Source organism: Tinamus guttatus, unplaced genomic scaffold (assembly GCF_059628265.1).
Source record: "Tinamus guttatus ecotype Peru unplaced genomic scaffold, ASM5962826v1 Tinamus_guttatus_pri_ptg000384l, whole genome shotgun sequence".
Classification (NCBI taxonomy): domain Eukaryota; kingdom Metazoa; phylum Chordata; class Aves; order Tinamiformes; family Tinamidae; genus Tinamus; species Tinamus guttatus.
In genome coordinates this window covers 2,011,847-2,028,134 of record NW_028288918.1, presented here as the reverse complement: position 1 = coordinate 2,028,134, position 16,288 = coordinate 2,011,847, and the positions used below count along the sequence as shown (strand labels likewise).

The following is a 16,288-nucleotide window of genomic DNA, read 5'->3' as shown; positions in this document are numbered from 1 at the left end:
AAAGACATTTTTCTTCTCTTGGCAGACAGGAATCCTGTAGTCAAACAGTTTTGGATGTTTCTCTCCCTCCCTCATTCCCCTTATTCCCTGTATTTTCTCCAGATCGAAGCAGGCTTTGAGCACATTTGGGGGATTTTTAATTTCGCAATAAGTATGAAAAATAAGACCAACTCAAGGGATACAAAACAAAAGGAGGCAATGTCTTCAGTTATTTAGAAATTCTGCAAGCCAACGTCTTCTCATAGAGCACTTACATTAGTGTAATTCAACAAATCCCTGGTGCTTTCTATATTCCAGGTATTCCTACAGATTCATTCCTTTCACAATGCCCAAGAAAGACATAGCAAAAGTAAATGCATGAGTTTCCAGTTATTTCTTCTTCTGGGTTTCCTGCAGCGTCCCATCTCTACCCATCCTCACGCCCCGTCTTTTCCTCACCACTCCAGGGGCCAACCGTGCTGCTCCCGGCTCAGAGCAAAACACGCCTACGAGAACTTACCGGTCTCCAGCTTCCAGACTGGTGTTAATTCAGGCTTTTGTAGAACTCACCACAAATACATATGGATGGATGAACAACTGCCGTAGCTTTCTTTAACTGTAGTGCAACGACCTCTTCATCCCTCTCTTCATTTCCGCTTCATCATTTAGTGTCTCCTGCACTGGCAGCCAGCTTCTAATCTCCTGTGAAGAGACATATCTCCAAGGCATGTCTCCAAGAGACCAAACTGCCTGAACTAAGCGCTCTCTCAATCCCATTTCCGGAGAGAGAGAGGTCTGTCCTGTTTCCCGTCTTTGTAATTAGATTAACTTCCTTCTGAATGCCTGCACTCTGTGCTCATTTTAAAATTAAAAGAAAAAAGTGTTGAGAAGTCATTTCCCCTCTCACCTCAACTTGTCTCACTTCATGCACTTCTCACTCAGTTCACGGACCTGAGCATTATCTTTGAACTTCCTAGTTCAAAAGTTTATTCTGGTTTTCAGTTGTGGAGCAGAAGCCAAGGAGGATGTGAGCAGAGACACAAGTGAGCAGAGACACAAGTGAGCCACCCTCACTAGCCCTGGTAGGGCTCACCCTTCTCTGGGGAAGCTCATGGACCCTATACTGCATGGGAGGCCACATGGGTGTCACTCTCCTGAGCAATTTTTCTAACACCTTTTCACTGCTTTAAAATAAATTGAGTAGTTGCAGATGAAAATGCTTAAGAGGAAGGAATAAACATGTGGGTGGTGTAGTGCTTTTAAAGTTTTTACTTGTTGTCATGAAACTTTGAGCTCAAGGAAACAATTATTTGTTTCCAGACGTTCTCCTTCTGTATTTCTTGGTGTCTGGAGCAAGGTCCTCCTCATCAGTCTCCTGTTCAGAAAGAGGGAAAACAAGCTTTAAGTTTGAAACAGCCATGAGTTATTTTCTGCACATCCTTTCCCCAGTCTCGGATGCACGCTAGCTTTCTACAAATGAGTGAATTAATCTTCCTGCTCTGAGCCAGCATGCCATGGCTGAACACCGGGAATTGGATGATGCACCCCTCTTACTCAGATCATCTTTGGCTGCCAGGCTTTGGGTGGCTTCTCAAACGAGCTCCCAGAGGAAGTAACATCTTCTTACAAGTCTGTTTTACCTTTTATTCCCTGAGTCTTCCTTGCCAAGATTCTCATGGCTGATGTGTCAGAAACAACCCAAGCTGTCCATGGCACTAAATGGCCAGTGGCAGTGGACATGCTATACAATGTCTCATGCTGTAGCACACACCCTTTCCCATGTTACAGGATACTGAATAGAACATTTAAAAATAGAGGGGAAAACATATGACTATCATTTTTATTTTATTTTATTTTATTTTATTTTATTTTATTTTATTTTATTTTATTTTATTTTATTTTGTTTTGTTTTGTTTTATTTTGTTTTGCTTTATTTTATTTTTCTCTCCACATAATGCCTAGTAATTGCTTGCTCTGGTAGGTCCTCTCTCCAATTTGTGCAAGCATTGAACTGCACTCATACTCCAGTGTGTTTAAGAAGTGCAAGAGACTCATCCGCATTTCCCCATTCCCCCTCAGTCATTACTGTTGACTTGCAAATCACTGCTTTTTCTTTCTTTTCCTCCTCTCCTTTACTCTGCCTTCCTGTGCAGCAGTGGAAAGCTGCTGATGGCCTGGGATTTGTATGGCCCGGGATTTGTAGCAGATGAGACACAGGAAAAGCTAGGGAAGTTAAGGCGTGAGGAAAACAAGGAATGAGAAAAAGAATGAAAGCCCAGAGCTCATTTCCGCTGGGTCAGGGGCCACTGCACAGGTTTGTATGAGCACCTACATGTATAAGGACAGCACGGCATGAGACTTGCACTTCATAAACTTTGATTTTTCTGATTTTAGGAATCTTATTCATGGGGAGAATGGAGAAGGGAAAGTTGGTGGTGGTAATCATCAAGCCCCTTCTGTGTGTGTTGTGTACACTATTGCGGTGTGTGTTGTACATGCTTACATGTACACACAACTCTTTAAAATATCTAGTCAGGATGGCTTTAGGTGTTAAGGGCAGAATTTTGATCCTGTTATGAGCCAAATGGTGAAAAAGCCTACAGTAATATTTAGTGCACTGTTATGAAGGGCAAATAATCAATTGTCACTGAAATAACTTCTGGGAGGCTTCTGGGATTCAATCTGGTGCTTTTGTCTGGAGTTAGTTCGGGCTTTCCCTGGTGGGGGTCTGAGAAATAGATGACCTTCACAGTGGGGAAGATGACAGCGGGTGGTCATTACGCAGACTCTGATGTGGTAGCCAGGCTGCCTAAGTGCAGGGCTGAGTGCTGGAGTCACCATCCCTGGCAGTGCTCAAGAAACGTGAAAATGAGGTCCCTGGGGACGCGGTTTAGTAGGCCTTGGGGTGATAGCCTCACGGTTGGGCTTGGTGGTCTCAAAGGTCTTTTCCAACCACAACAATCCTATCTTTCTATGAAAGCTCCCTGGTATGGATGAGGGGCACATCTGCTTGCACCACTGGAGGAGCAAGAGGTATTTATTGCACAGTACCATATTTCACCTCTAGTTACAGCTCCCAGAAAGTAGCAACACATCACTTTGAAAAGAAAAATCAAGTATGTTCAAGTAGCATGTCATTTCTTGGCCTATTAGCCTTCTGGAGCACCCTGCCCTCTGCACACACCCCCCATACACCCAACACATGTACTTACTTATTTATGTATTTAGGCTGCTTGATTTCCCAGGCTTTTCTCTCTAACAAACAAAGAAAGAAAAAGGTAGAAGTTTCAGAGTCATTCAACTAGTTACCAAAGTGTTTTTTGTTTTATATGCAACAAAATCTTTAACCCTCTGGTTTCAAAGAGCCAGGGGTAAAGAGATAAATAGAGCTCATCCCAGAAAATCTTCCATTTAAGTATTGGTTTTTACGTCCAGAAAATTCCTTATAATGCAAGAAGATCTCTAGTGATATCTGGATGCCCCTTTTTCCCCCTCCATGTACACCATACCCAATCTCTGAGCTTATAATAAGAGTTTAGAGCAGGTTGAAAAAGCACCTGCAGGATGGGGCAAGGAATAGTGTGTGGGGTGGAATATCATTTGTTCAAAAACAAATAAAAAAGAGAGGGAAAGAGAGCCAGCTTTCCTGACCTTTCCTGAACAGCCAAAGCCTGTGTTGGTTAATGGTACCTCTCAGCCTCAGCTGTCCCAGCAATCTCTCCTAAATACTTTAGGGCTCTCATTTCTTCACATGATCTGGCAGCATCGTCTGTATATCCTTTCTCTGACAGGCATCAGAGGAAGGGTTTGACTTTCTGTCACTAAGCAAAGCAGACCATTACTTGGACCCAGTTTCTCTTTTTTAATGCCTTTTAACCAAGGGCAGATCGCTGGCTAGCCTAGAAGATGCAAGGAACACTACCAGGCTTTTTTGACATCAGTTTACTTATCAACACGACTGCACAAAATTATGCTTTCCCCGAGAAATCCATTTTTCCTGCTAGTTGAGCCAAATCTTTCCTAGCCAGCAGTCTTCCCTTTTGAGCTCCTCCCAGTAGACTTGTTCTTGGGGTCACAAGATCCTGTCCAAGCTCTGCCAAGCCCTTTCTTCATATGCTCAAGGACACTTACGCATCCCACTCCCCACATAATATTCAATTAGAAATACTTCTCCACAGAGTATTTTAGGTTTCTCAGTCTCAGCCTAAACTAAACCTGTAGTGCCAACCAAAACCGGCTCTGCATGGCAACGTTTGGGAAAAGAGCGTGAACTGAGAGTCTGGAAGGTGCTCGGTATCAGCAGGACATGGGAGACAAAAGGTCTAAGCTCTCCGCAGAACAACTCTGCTAAGGAGCACATGCATCAAGCGGCCCATGCTGCCTGCCAACCTGATTGCTCTTGCTAATGGCCAGTGCTGATTAAAAGCTCTTCTTTTTTATCTCCGTAATAGTATTTCGAAGGAAGACTCTGTAGCCAATTAGATCTTGAGTGAAAAGATCATTAGACTGCATAGGTCATTAAAGTATATCTGAAAGCTACTAAAATGGGGGTAGAGTTAGGTATTTTTAATTAATTTAGGGTCAGAGAGTCCCCAGGATGTCAAAGCGATCTGCCAGCATCCCCCCCAAAAATTATACATCCAAGAAGAGGGCAAGAGAGGCACCATGATTTATCAGACAACAAATGAAATGAGATAATTAGCTTTTCCATTTCTAAAGAGCAAATACCAAAGAGCACCGTGCACATTCCTAAGAGCATGCAGAAGACCCATGAGAGGGGCTGTCACTGGAGGGACTGCCACAGACTTACTGGTTCAAAGCATGGAAGCACCATCGTGAGCATTAGCAGCCTCCTAGGCACTAACTTTGGCCACTCAAACAGTCACTTGGATTAGGAGAACAACACAAAATAAGAGATTTAAAAATACTTATATGTATATATAAAATATATATATTTATGTAATAATAAATGGATAATATACTATTACATATTAAATGTATTTATACATATAAAATGAGCTGCAGATCTGATACAATACTTGCAACAAATCTAAGAAATACAGACAAGAGTATGAGGGCGCTGTTACAGAACAGAGCACTTGAAAGCAGCGTTTCGGTCCCCGCTCTGACAGATGCGGACAAGAAGGATGACACTAGATTTTTTTTTTTTTTTTAAGTTAAGCTATGGGAAATAACTTGAAACCTGTAACTTTACATTCATGATATTAAGATCTTAAGGTAGGGGGTGTTTCTTAGCTTTTCAGCCTACCCTTTTCACTCACTATGTTAGAGGCAACTTCAAAAGTGATCTTCACAAGGCCCTCGAAACGACAGTGTTTCCTCCTCTCCATTGGCTCAGCTGCGTCTTTTAGCAAGGTGATCATGGTCAGTAATATTGATGTTTTCTGGCACATCATAAGATGGAACCTAGAAGGGAATAGTCAAAATCCTGTCAGCTGATTAAATTGTATTTGGGGCATTTTTAGCAGATGGAAAAAGGATAAAAGAACGGATAAAAAGAAACCTTTTTCAAGCATCTAAAAAGAAGCAATGCAGATTTTGGAAAGCAAGCCCAGATTTAGAAGTGGTTTGCCATTAAAACACACCATCAAATCCCAGTCAAATCCCAGTATTTGCCAGTGTGCACCACAAGATGAGGGTGCTGCACTCCAGTAGTTTGGAAGACAGAGGGTTTTTTTTTTTTTTTTTTGGAAAGCAGCATCACTTTCTTTTTCCCATAAGATACATGGGCATCTGCAGTCCCTTATAAGCCACTTACAGGTATAAGCCCAGGGCGCCTCTGGGGACACTGTCCGGATGCGCGCAGGTACTAGCAAACTGATGAAATTCTTATGTTTTTGGTCTACTTCATCTTCTTTCCCCAGGGCTTCATAGAATCATAGAATGCTTAAGGTTGGAAGGGACCTCTACAGGTCATCTAGTCCAACCCCCCTGCATACGCAGGGTCACCTAGAGCACGTGGCACAGGGTGGCATCCAAGAGGGTTTTGAAGATCTCCAGAGAAGGAGACTCCACAACCTCTCTGGGCAGCCTGTTCCAGTGCTCTGTCACCCTCACTGTTAAGAAATTTTTCCTTAAGTTCCTGTGGAACTTTTGGTGTTTCAGTTTGTGGCCATTACCTCTAGTTCTGTTGGTGGCCACCACTGAAAAGAGACCAGCACCATCCTCCTCACTTGATAGAGGAGGTACTTATAGACACTGATTAGATCCCCTCTCAGCCTTCTCTTCTCCAGGCTGAACAGGCCCAGCTCCCTCAGCCTCTCCTCATAGGGCAGATGTTCCAGGCCCCTGATCATCCTTGTAGCCCTGTGCTGGACTCTCTCCAGCAGCTCCACATCCCTCTTGTACTGTGGAGCCCAGAACTGGACACAATACTCCAGATGCAGCCTCACCAGGGCTGAGTAGAGGGGCAGGATCACCTCCCTCGACCTGCTGGAGACGCTCTTCTTAACGCACCCCAGGATCCCATTGGCCTTCTTGGCCACAAGAGCACACTGCTGCCTCATGGTCAACTTATCATCCACCACGACACCCAGGTCTTTCTCCGCAGAGCTGCTCTCCAGAAGGTCAGTCCCCAGCCTGTACTGGTGTCTGGGGTTATTCCTCCCCAGGTACAGGAACTTGCACTTGGCCTTGTTGAATTTCATCAGGTTTTTCACCGCCCAGTTGTCCAGTCTGTTCAGGTCATTGATGAATAAATTGAACAGGACTGGACCAAGGACTGACCCCTGGGGGACCCCACTAGTCACAGGCCTCCAACTAGACTCTGCACCGCTGATCACCACCCTCTGAGCTCTGCCATCCAGCCAGTTCCTAATCCACCTCACTGTCCACTCATCTATCCCACACTTCCGGAGCTTGCCCAGGAGGATGTTGTGAGGGACGGTGTCAAAAGCCTTGGTGAAGGCGAGATAGACGACATCCACTGCTCTCCCCTCGTCTATCCAGCCGGTCATTTCATCATAGAAGGCTATCAGGTTAGTCAGGCAAGATTTCCCCTTGGTGAATCCATGCTGACTACTCTTGAGCACCTTCTTGTCCTCTATGTGCCTGGAGACAACAGCCAGTGGCTCACTGGCCTGTAGTTGCCTGTGTCCTCCTTCTTGCCTTTTTTGAATGCTGGGGTGACATTGGCCTTCTTCCAGTCTTCCAGCACCTCCCCCATCCTCCAGGAAATAAACTACCAGGCACTGGTTCCACTGGGGCTCGAACCCAGGACCTTCTGCGTGTAAAGCAGACGTGATAACCACTACACTATGGAACCGTGGTCTTGATCCCCATGGGCTGATTCCACTGTCCTGAGGTGGAATAAAAGGCTTCAAGAACAAGATGAAGAAAATCCCCAGTCATTTGAAAATCGATTTATAATCACTGAGGTCATCAGTTAGTGTCGTCAATGATGAGTCACCTCATTTTAAAATGGAAACCACCTTCCCATTCTCTCCCAGCCTTTCCTTGGCCTTTTGCAAGCCCACACAGCCTGTGCAGCAGCAAATTAAACGAGCGCTTTTCGAGAGGCAGAAACGAGGAGCGGGGAGGGAGAGGAGAGACCTTCTAGGAGTGGAGCCCCGTCTTGCTGCGCAGCATCCCGGGCTGCGGCTGCCTTCAGCACGGCCGCCAGGCTCACGTCTCCTCAAAGCCCACATGTTAAGATGAGATTCATTAACTGCTGAGCTGCAACCTGAGTGTCTTGACCACACAGCGCTAACTGCGCGTGTCCTCAGCTGGCACTGGTGGAGTACTGGGATTTCCCATGTGGGCTGGAGCTGTAGATATGTGTATGTTTTGCCCGTTCTGGTCATATTTTATATTTAGGTCACTCAAGTATGTCTATCAAAGGGCAGGGCCGGGGAGGAGGAGGAAAGGAAAGAGCCTTTTCCTTTATTCTAATTTGTCCTGGTTTTGTGCATCTCTCTGACAAGGACAATTTTCTATTTTTAGACGGCTTTTGTAGAATTTCAGACAATTCCCTCAGTCAGCTAGTCAGCACCTTTTGAGATTTTTTTCCCCCTCTGCTTTCTAGGTCTGTCAGGGGACTTCTAAAGAACCCAAGGAGATTGTCGCTATCAAATCAACACAAGAATTGCCTTGCCGGGGCCTTGGACAGCCTTGCTGTATATTGCACAAGGGAACAAGCTGGGTGCAGGTGGGACTGGTCAGGCATGGCCCAAGAAATAGCAGCATCAAGATCCCTGTAAACATGTTGATTATCTTGGCTGCAGTAACTAAATACACCTGTCTCCGTGGGGCAGGAGGATGATTTCTAACTGCTTGTCCAGCTTCAGAGCACGTCGCCCCAGTGCTGGGGGACGAGGTTGGTCTCATCCGTGCCCTGCTCGTCTGCAGGGACCGATCGCGGCACTGGTGAGGTGGCAGCGGGAGGAAGGAGAGAGAGCCCGGGATCAGCGGGAGCCAGGGACGGCGTTTGGCATGACGTGCAGCGCAGCAGCACCGCTCGGGCTCGCGCCTGGAGCGCCGGTGCCGCTGGCCCCGGGGTGCTGCCGGCAGCGTGCCCTCGTCTTCCCCATCCACTGGGGCTGCTCCTTGCAGCCAGGCGGCTCAGGGAAGTGGCCCAGCCAAAAAGCAATCCTGTGGTTTTTTGGGGTTTTGTGGAGGTTGTTTCCAGCTGGATCAGCGCCTGGAGCCTGCTCACTGCAGGCTCCCCGGCCAATAGGGCTCAAGGGGAGAGGAGAAGGAACAAGAAATTTGGCTGCGGGCAAAGGGCAGGTGGGAACACGACAGCCCCATGCTGCACCTGTCCAGGCTGCCATGGAAGTGCAGCCTCAGCTGCTTGGGTTCATATGCATTTTGCTCGCAGAGCATTTGGGAAGTTCACCTGGCACCCCAAAGTCTCATCTCTCCCTGAGAGGAAGACACAGCCTGGTGCGGTCAGCATGGGTGCACTGGATCCTTGATCACAGAAGTTTTCAGAGCCTGAATTAGGTCAACAGAGTACAAAAAAGAAAAAACAAACAAACAAAAACAGAAACCTAAAAAAGTTTTAAGAATTATCCAGTTCTGGAGAATACATCATTGACCTCTATAAACAGGGCTTGGGTTCTTCGGCTGTGTTTGCTTTCACTAACAAGGGCATCTCTTCTTTGGTCGTAGCAATTGAACCAAACCCTGTTCGAATATCAAACACAAAACTTCGTCTTGGCTGGCATTACTAGTGGTTTTTGCACTCAGGCAGGCTCGCCAGATCACCAGTACCGCCTGACCCGGCAGAAGAGATGAAGAAGGATCACGGGGTCGGCGCACGGAGCGGTCAGTGCTCTACCATCCAGCACTGGAGCTCCAGGCTGAACAGGGCCTTTCCGCAGCGGCCAATGCTGCTGTTCAGAAGTGGAATTACTGCTAAAACCATGTCTGTTTCTCCAGCCACAGCCACCCCTGCCTCCTATCACTCTTCCCTCCCCTTCTCCTTCATTCTGTTCCTCCTCCGTGTCCAGCCCTGTCACAGCTCCCGTGAGTCAGCAGCTTCACTGTTTTCCCCTTCTCCACTCAAAATCACGAGTGATGTCCCATGTTCAGGCTAAAATGCCAGCTTTTAAACCCGCGAAAGGGGAGGCGAGAAGGAAGTTTTTGCCATGACTATCATGGAGTACGTGGCACCTATGCTGGGCTGCAGAAGGACCTCTTGAGATCTCAGCCACATTTCCGCAGGTGGAAATACCACTCCTTGAGGGCTCTCCTTATGCTGTTCCAACTCTTCTACTACAAAAAGGGACAAAAAGAATATTGGAAGGGCTGTTGCTTGTCACAGGAGTAATCGTCGTGTGGTAAGGCCCACTACTGAGGAGATGGGTATTAATTAGGCTTAAGCACTTTCTCCTAACACATCCATTCAAACTGTCTTCTCAGTCTCTTCTCTGGGTCCCCAGTATCTGCTCTCCAGAGCCGGTGGCTGCCAATGGAAACAAGGCCACACTCCCCTCTTCCCTGTGCTCACCCCTGCAACCAACCCAATACCCTCCATGGGTGCAGCCAGCCCCAGGGCACCCACACATCCCACGTAAACGTTTCCAAAGGTCGGGACACCCAGCGATGGCTGGGAACGCAGCTCGCACCGGAGCGCGGGCTGGCGGCACGAGGAACTGCCACCGCCTGTCAGGCCGAGTGACCACAGCTCCCACGGGGTAGCGCCCGCTGTAGAGGACACGTTTTGGGAACTCCCTGGAGGGTGAAGTTCTCTGGCTGCGTTGTGCTGATAATATCACCTGCAATTAACGCACAGGAAGCACTTTCTGTTATTTTCTTCTTTCCCGCGATGATGGATGTGGTCAGGTAATTAGCAGCGAGACGCCTTGATCGCGCAAGAACGCGTCTATACCTGCGATCAGCAAAGCGTCTGGACTAGCCCTGCAAATAAATGAGCAAAGGATCTAGATTAAAACAAGCCAGGGTGACGATGGTGTGTACCTGTTCTCACGTCTCTCCTCTCCCTGCCCCCAGAAGAATCACGCCCAGGAGCAGGCAGCAGATTTCACCTCACATGCTGGTCTGGATTTACTGCTTCTTCTATTGCTTAACTTAAGAGGCAGTGGCTAACTGGAAACAAGCTCTTCCCTTCCTCACACCCTCGAAGGAATCCACCCTGTTTCACCTAACCTCACCGCGAGGATCTGCACGATCACAGACTTTCCTGTGGGGGGCTTGGCCGTCTGTACAGTAATGACTGCAAATTACTGCGGAGCCAGGGGAGCTTGAGGGTAAAGGGGCGGCAAGACCAGCCCCTTTCCCTGCGGAAAGAGAGTTCGTTGTGCGGGATGAGGGGTGGAAATGGCTGGCTGCGGGCCAGCCCGGGCAAAGGCTGGTGCTGCGGCTCCGGGGACGGGTGGATTTTGCAGGGCCCTGAGTGGGGCCGGCTCGACACCAGGCCCTGGGGAACTCGAGGGAGATGTTTGTGACTGGGTGCAGAACCAGCAGCCAAATCCCAGGGCTCCGCTCGCAGGTAAAGCCGGGCGCTCCCAGGGAGCTGGGGAAAGAGAAACAGCATCAAGAAAACAACACGTACTAAAAGAAATGTATTTTATTGGAAAAAAAAGTTTCACTTATACACCATGAAAATACTTAATTGTGCATTATTTTCATAAGAAGAGGTTAAGACTTTCACAAGAAAACCACAGTGTGTATCACAGCGTCACAAGAAGAGGTTCTGGCGGCACCTGTGCTGGTCTTTCTCACTGAGCAGGAGAGCAGAATTAACTGTGCTTCTGACAAAAACCCTAAATATTGGCCTCTTCCAGGTGCTACCCCCTGGCAAAGATGTGTCACCCGCACTGGGTCAGTACTTAATTATTTCCAAATTAGAGACAAATGTCAAAATTTCTCTCCTTATTTATATCTTAGGTAAGTTAGTGGCTCTCTCTCCCATTTTTAACATTCCTGTTTCATATTTCCCAGTTCAGTCAGCTAAAACCAGACTGAAATCACACATATGATGCTACACACCATTTTCTGGTAAGAAAACAATACTAAAAAGGGTAATTACATTCACTAACAGCAAATCACAAGAGCATGGATGCTACATTCTTGACATCTCATCTCCGACAGTAGAGATGCTTGGTTCGCACAAGCTCCTATTTGGCATGTGAACATATAAGCTTTACTAGATACGGATCACGGTACATGGGTACCGGTCTGCAAGCGATGACCCTTGGTAGGGCATCTGCTGGAAATCCCTCCTGAACCAGAAATCCATAAACAAAAATAAATCTTAATGCCACTTCAATTCATGTTTTGTTGTTGTTGTTAATAGAGGAACACGGGAAGGGAAAAAGGACAGGCCATGGACAAAACCAACATCATGCAAGTGCTGCAAAAATAGACTTGAGGGGTGATTTGCCTGCTACCCGCTACCCCAGCCACGCTCCCCGGTCAGGTAACTGCTTTAGTGCTTTGCTATCTGCTACTTGCTGCCCCGCCGGGCATGACGATGACACGGCCACACGGGCAGGCGCACAAGGCCCTCCGACGGCGCCAGGTCTGGCAGTACAGCGGGTAGGCCGCGCTCCCACTACCAGGTGCGCAGCTCTTCTTTCAAGCACTTGGCTGAGGAGGACTCGCATTCCGCGCCACTCCTGGCGCAGCTTTGCCCTTTGGCTGTGCTCGCCCCGCCACGCGCCGCCAGGAAAAGCGGCAGTCGCCCCTCCTGCCCTGCTGCATCCTCCCAGCCTCTCCACTGGGGCCCAGGCACGTGCCTGCTTCCAACATAGGCAGAGCAGAGAGCTAAGGGAGCTGGAAACCATGGGGTTTTTCTTGTCTGGTAAGTTCTCCATTGGTTTAGCTCCTTCACTTCACTCATTATGGGGACAGGCAAGTACTGGTGCCAGAGGTGGGGGGACGGGGGTGGAATGTCAGGGTGCAGATTTACAGCACAGCAGAGCAGGACAAGGGAAATCCACCATCGCAGCCTGTAATTCCACTCCTTCCTTTTCCAAAAGCAAAAGCTGAGCCCTTCTTGTCTGAATTGTTCACTTGCAGAGTTGCCTTCTCTCCACAAATTACTGGTAAAGCTTAGGGAAATTACATGTCTAAACTACGTTCCTACAGCAGGGAGGGGGTGAAGGAGAGAGAATAACCCACTGCCTTGTGCCATGGCCAAAGCAGCACCGTCCTGATGCAGCGCATGCTTTAAAGGGTGTACGTTAAAATTAAGTTAGCTGTGCTACATCCTGGCTACGTTACTGTATTTAAAACGGACAGCCCAGAAAGGTTGCACAGGCTGCACGTCCCTGCTCTGCAGAGCGGCTCTGGGCATCTCCCCCACGGGGCCGCGCAGGCGGATGCGTCGCTGCCCTCCCGCTGCACCCGCGGCCCCGTGGGGCAGACGTGGGCGCTGGGCAGCGCGCGGAGCGGGGCCGCTGCCTCCCCGCGCCGACCGCGCAGGGTTACTCTCGGGGGGGTTTGTTTTTTTCCTGCTAACACCACGAACGAGAAGCACTGTGCTTCTTTCGACATATCCAGAGCTGAAGAACTCTTGAGAGAAAGCTTCTAGTAAATCATGCCCTAGATTTTGCAAGGGTGATTTATACAGAAGAGTGGTGAGGATGCTGGCTCATTTCCTCAAAGAGGAAAACAAAACAAAATAAAAACCAGAATTAAGGATGGCCACAGTTTCTTCAAACCACTATGGGTTGGGTAGGAGCATAATGGTCAACGGAGGGCCATTCACTACCCATTGACTTAAGAAGGCAGATCCTTGCACCTCCCAGGGAGCCCCCAAATAACCAAGCAGAAAAATAAATACCTAGAAGGGATTTGAGTTAGCTCTAGTCTCTCAGTCTTAAAAAAAAAAAAAAAAAAAAAGAATAAAATAACTACAGAAATATTACCAAAAAGAAAAACCCCGCCTTTCCAACATGCTGACAACTTACATTCTGACTGAATGGGATTTTTGCTGGTAACTCAGCTCTTCTGAAAGCCAGGTGATGTATCTATTGAATTTAAATTCACATCATTCTCCCTAGATCCTTCATATTATTACAGCTGACATTTTCTCCCATTTACCCTACTCATCTACTATTGCACATTGACTCAGCACAAGCCATGAAGTTAGCTTGATCTACTTCATATAACAGGTAAAAATTAGTCCTGTTCTATTCTCTAAGCTTGTTTATTCACTGTTCACTGTTATGTTGCTATTAAGCATCTGTAGGATCTTCCACACCTATCTAAGCAAACACAGAAACAAACCTGTGATGTATTTTTAGCCTGCCCATAGCAGTTTGGTATCTTACTCTAAAGCAAAAATCAGAGTTTTAGGCTTATGTCATAACTTACCTTATTTTATAATGGATAAGGTAGCAATATTTAGGGTTTTCTTTTAAATAGTATTCTCTACCATCCTACTGCCTCTCCACAATCAAGTATTTAAGCCTTGCTGCAGAAAGAATACATTTTGTAATTGCCAACCAGAAAATACATAAACACTACAATTTCATTAGAAATTAAATAATTTGCTATTACACAGAACTTTGTTGTTTTTTTTCTGGCATAAAATTCACTGAATTACTATATACGTCTCAAGGACAATTATTAAGATATGTAAACATTTAACAGGTCCACCTAGTCAGTACAAAGCACCACACAAACTTGAAGTACATAGAAAGTTTGCTCATAAATATTTCTTTGTTTAAACAGTTTAGCACTAAAAAAATATTACTTATAAAGGCATCTTTTATTAAGTTATTTTAATCTGTCCTGGGCTGGTGGGGTTTGTTTGTACCATCCCTACTACGTTACAGCCACCTCGCGCTCTTCCCATAACATTTTATTTCTCTGGAAGAAAAGGCTACATGTGGCTGGGACCCAAAGCTTCAGCACAATCTATAAAAATATAATTCTTTAGGACCTTTCCGAAGGCCTCCACAGCCAGCCCCCAAATTCTGTCTCCCACCCCCACCACGTTGCAAATAAAGCTTCGACACACACACACACATACACACACAGAGTACATATAGTACAGTCCTCTATGCACAAAGTTTTCTAAATAGCAAAGCAACCACATGGGCAATACGCGAGGACTACACGGGATCTCAGTGGTAACGTATGGCACAGCCTTCTCATAGTGCTGCTTCTCTCCCTCTCAATAATGTGCGGCCTTATTCACTACTCTGCCAACTATTTTCTGTATTTACTCCTGCTACTCGTGTCACAGAGGCACTAAGCCGGGAACGCAGGCCTACTTCAGAGCACGCTTATTTCAGACATGCCCCTTGCCTCGAGACTCATTGCTGCTGGAGCTGTCGGAGGCCGCTGGCTTTGGGGCTGGCGCCTGGTTTCCTGGTAAAGCTCTCCGAAACTCTGCCCCTTTCCTCCCCTCCTGGAGTCTGTCCTGACTCCACACGAACCACGAAAAGGCAGCTCAAGAGCTGGCCCCTCGGATCCTGCATTCAAAGCCCTTCTCTGACAGTTTAGGTCAGGCTTCTGATCTGAACCACGTGGATCTTAAGTTACCTGAAATCTTCTCCTGGAGGACTATATAAACTCATTGGCTTACTTATTTATTTAGAACAGAAGAGAGATTTGCAGGACTGTGCCCAAGTGTTTCAAAGCTTAGTTTCTGTGGTTGTCACATTGCCTAAAACTGACATGTTTTATAACTATAGTGGGCTACAAAACTGTTCAGCAGTTAACTCTCGATGATGAAAAACAAACACTTTTTTAAAAATACAGATGTTTTCTGGATTATCTTATCCTGTGATTTTATTGGGGGCTTAATGATTGACTAATCAATGAACCAATGAAGCTACAATATGATAAAAAAGAATTTTTTTTTAATTTATGAAGAAATGTTTTGTCTTCAAGGTGACCAAAATTTGCATCCTTCCTACCTCAGCTTCTAATAGCATTATTTAAATGGGAAAGACCTTTCACTTCAGAGCTGTTTTTCTTTGGTATAATTATAAACTGAACTTCTCTGGGGGCACAACCACACTGGCATAGTACTTCTTGCAGTTACCAGAGCTATCACCAAACTGAATACGTGCTCTGGTCCTCCTGCAAAACTGGCTTTGCCTCTCACATGCGGAGTAGTGACAGAAGCGCTTGCTCTCACACGCAGGAGCAGCCGCCTCCCGCTGTAGTCTTGCATGCTCTAAGCTAGGCAAGGAGGTAAAAATTACCCTGGGAAGGATACTGAAGCTGAATGCTGCAAATAGATCAGACCTGCAAATGCACTGGGGTTCTCACTGCAAGCTTCTCTGCTCACCTTTTCTGCAGGAATCAACAGCAAAGCACAGATAGGTCCTACACATGCAAGTAGAGCAGCAGTGGTGCAAAACTCCTGCAGTGGTCTTCCCATGAAACTACTTCTTCAAAAAAAAAAAAAATCAGAAGACAAAGATGTTATTCCCTTCCACACACCTACTGCACTATACAGGGATGATTACAGTGTACAAATGCAAGTTCTTCTATTAACTACCCAGCTTCTATGCTAGGATACACCTAAGAAAACCTTTAATTACATCCACTTTACTCAGCAACACTACTAAACTGTTCTGGTAATTCTGAAATGGTCAACATATTCAAAAATAGGATCTAACAATCTCTATGTGCACGGTATATTACATTTAGATACTTTTATTACAATCTTCCTTGCCACATATTTTAAAATAAAATAGATAAAACAATCACCATAACAGACTCAGACAAATTAACATCATCTAATCAAGATACATATAAGATACTCAACAAGGCAGTATAAGTAGGTAGAAACCTTGGTCCTTCAGTTCTTTTATATAGCATGTTGATCATAGATTTCTTTCATTTACCATGTAAATCA

The 16,288-nt window shown here is 46.3% G+C and overlaps 2 protein-coding genes and 1 non-coding gene across 3 annotated transcripts in view; 1 reads left to right on the top strand and 2 right to left on the bottom strand.

The window, feature by feature from the left end:
* SIK1 (salt inducible kinase 1) overlaps positions 1 to 16,288 on the top strand; it is a 312,481-nt gene that overhangs the window by 99,209 nt on the left and 196,984 nt on the right. The gene's annotated exons all lie outside the window — the stretch shown is intronic.
* The window catches only part of AGPAT3 (1-acylglycerol-3-phosphate O-acyltransferase 3), a 315,407-nt gene that overhangs the window by 113,170 nt on the left and 185,949 nt on the right, over positions 1 to 16,288 (bottom strand). The window lies entirely within an intron of this gene.
* TRNAV-UAC (transfer RNA valine (anticodon UAC)) lies at positions 7,192 to 7,264 on the bottom strand. The gene has a single exon. It is a non-coding gene; the product is annotated as a tRNA-Val (tRNA).